General features: G+C 42.8%; 1 pseudogene; it reads right to left on the reverse strand.

The window, feature by feature from the left end:
* Window positions 1-825: 825 nt before the first annotated feature.
* On the reverse strand, window positions 826-2,243 carry LOC105492274 (26S proteasome regulatory subunit 4-like; annotated as a pseudogene).
* Window positions 2,244-2,897: the final 654 nt, after the last annotated feature.

Below are 2,897 nucleotides of genomic sequence, written 5' to 3' on the forward strand. Positions count from 1 at the left end.
CCAAGATCAAGAAAATTAGCCCTGTCCCTCTGCACTCTTGCTAACTTCCCTTCCAGCGTGTCTTGGAGAATGTGTGATTGATTCCCAGGCACATCAGCTCAGAAGGCATCTGCCAGAAAGTGGCACCGAGGAAGAAGACATTTAACGCAATGCACAGTGTTTCTGTGCAGTAGGAGATTCTCTAAGTCAGTATTTCTGTTTTGTGATGAAATCATCAGCAACAAGAAAGAGTTGTCTAGAATTTTAAAACAAAATGCCTTAGGATTCCAAATAAATGTTATTTTAACTAATGCTTTCACTACTTTACGCACCTACTATGTTCCTGGCATCAGGCCAAGTTGCTGGAGGTTCAAAAGTTAATTGGACAAAATACTTTGAAAAGCTCACAATGGAACTCATAGGTGAGGCAGATGAATTGTGACAAGTGAGACACGTGCAATGATGGAAGTGTCTACAGATGCAACAGTGGTGCCATTTTCTCTTTCTCCCTTAAAAATCTTAAAGTTAACAATAGGTAGAACTTTAACCTGGAGATGATATGATAGGAAAGGCTGTGGATATCAATTGCTGTCGTCAGATAGTCAAAGAGTTACCACAGAGAAGGTAAAATAGCATTTCTTTCACTTTTTTTTTTTGTGAAAGAGCATGCTTCATTGGAAAGCAGACTGCTGCACAGTGACCAACAGACAGGCCACCCAGTGGGCACTTACACATCATACTCCAAAAGACACAGGATGTTTTGCTAATAAAAGTCAATGGGAACAGGGATTCCTCTGGGCAACTACCCTAACCTCATCCCTTTCAGGGACTGAGAAATCTCCCAACCATTTTCCTGATAGCAGCCGTGGTTCACTAGAGACACAGCCCCTCAGGAGTGCCTTCCTGTTTCTTATAAAGAATATTTTCTTTAGATTTTTTGAAGTCTTCATTTGTTACTTTCATTCTACACTCTCTTAAGGCCATCAGACCAGCTTCTGTGCAGATTGCCTTGATGTCAGCACCAGAGAGGTCATTTTTAGCCACAATCAAGTCGTCCAGGGTTACATCATCAGCCAGCATCATCCTGCTTGTGTGAATCTGAAAGATGCGCTTCTTGGTCTTTTTGTCAGGCAGGAGGAACTCAATATTCCTGTCAATGTGGCCTGGTCTGATAAATGCTGGATCCAAAGTTTCTATTCGGTTTGTGGCTGTGATAACTTTTACATCTCCCCTAGAATCAAATCCATCCAACTGGTTCAGCAGTTCCAACATTGTTCACTGAATTTCTCTCTCAGCACCAGAATTGGAGTCATATCTTTTTGTCCCAATGGCATCAATTTCATCAATAAACACGATGGATGGTGCATGTTCTTCAGCAACTCGAAACAATTCTCGTACAAGTTTGGGACCATCACCTAGGTACTTCTGAATAAGTTCAGAGCCAACCACTGAGTGGTACCATCACCTAGGTACTTCTGAATAAGTTCAGAGCCAACAACCAAGTGGCTGAGGTTTGGTTTGCTACTGCTTTGGCTAACAAGGTTTTACCTGTGCCAGGTGGACCATAGAGAATGACCCCCTTGGGAGGCTTTATACCCATTTCTTCATAATATTCAGATGGGTGAGATGAAGCTCCACAGATTTCTTAATTTCCTGAATTTGGTTGTCCAACCCCCCAATATCCGCATAGGTCTCCTGGGGGGTCTTTTCCACCTTCATCACTGTGACCAGGGGATCCGTGTCATCCATCAGCACCCCTATCACTGCATGCACCTTGTGAATGAGCAGGACCAAGCAGCCAGGTTCCAGCAGATCCTTGTCTACAAATGAAAGAATGATGACGTTGTGTTCTGAGCCCACAGATGTAGACACAATGGCATGATTGTCATCAATGATCTCTTCCAAGTTTCCTACTGACATCAGGGTCCCCCTCAGATCATCCACTTTTGATCTTTCCTCCTCTTGCTTTTCTTCTAATGGTTTCATTTGTTCCTGATTTATATTGATTTCTTCTTCCATGAGAAGGTAGCCTTTAATTCTCTCTAACTTCAGTAATTTTAACCGGCACTGAGTGTGAGGTGTCACCATTGGCACTTTGCTGGCAGCATCGGGTCCCTTTGTTTTCTTCTTCTTTTTCCCCACTCTAATTGGTACAGGAGGGTTATATTTCTTTTTCTTGTCCTTGTCATCCTTCTTGCCACCTCCAGGACCATGATCACGACTCTGACTTTGACCCATCTTGCCTTGGCCACTTGAGCTGCTGTCGCCGGAGCAAAATAGTATTACTCTGCATTGCTCAAGAAAGCTTATCTGGTTAAATACCTACAAGAAGTATTTTAATTTGACTTCAGTAGGAACTTTTTCCTAAGTAAGGTATTCCCCTGAGATGCTATCTTCTTTGAGAATTACCAAACTATCCTATTTTTATGTTACAAGTGGCCAGTCATACATTTTTCCACCTTGCTAGGCAAGTTTCTTTGCCATCAGCTCACTTCTTTCATGAGAACCTCTCATCTTTATGCTCTGTGCAGAGACAGGCACACTTAGCCATGTTGTACCTCATGATCCCACCCCACCCCATTCTAGCTAATTGATCCATGATCAGATCTGTAACCCAGGACCAGGCAATCATTGGCTCTCTTTCCTGAAAACTTGAATTAAGAGCCAAAGAGACTGTGGTCATTCAGTCACATGTGTCCAGTTGGTAGACTCATGACTCATGGCACTGTTGGGCTGTGTGCATAGAAATATAGCCAGCTCATGGAGAGGATGTGGAGAAATAAGAACACTTTTACACTGTTGGTGGGACTGTAAAATAGTTCAATCATTGTGGAAGACAGTGTGGCGATTCCTCAAGGATCTAGAACTAGAAATACCATTTGACCCAGCCATCTCATTACTGGGTATATACCCAAAGG

The sequence above is a fragment of the Macaca nemestrina genome, chromosome 18 (assembly GCF_043159975.1).
Source record: "Macaca nemestrina isolate mMacNem1 chromosome 18, mMacNem.hap1, whole genome shotgun sequence".
NCBI classification, from domain to species: domain Eukaryota; kingdom Metazoa; phylum Chordata; class Mammalia; order Primates; family Cercopithecidae; genus Macaca; species Macaca nemestrina.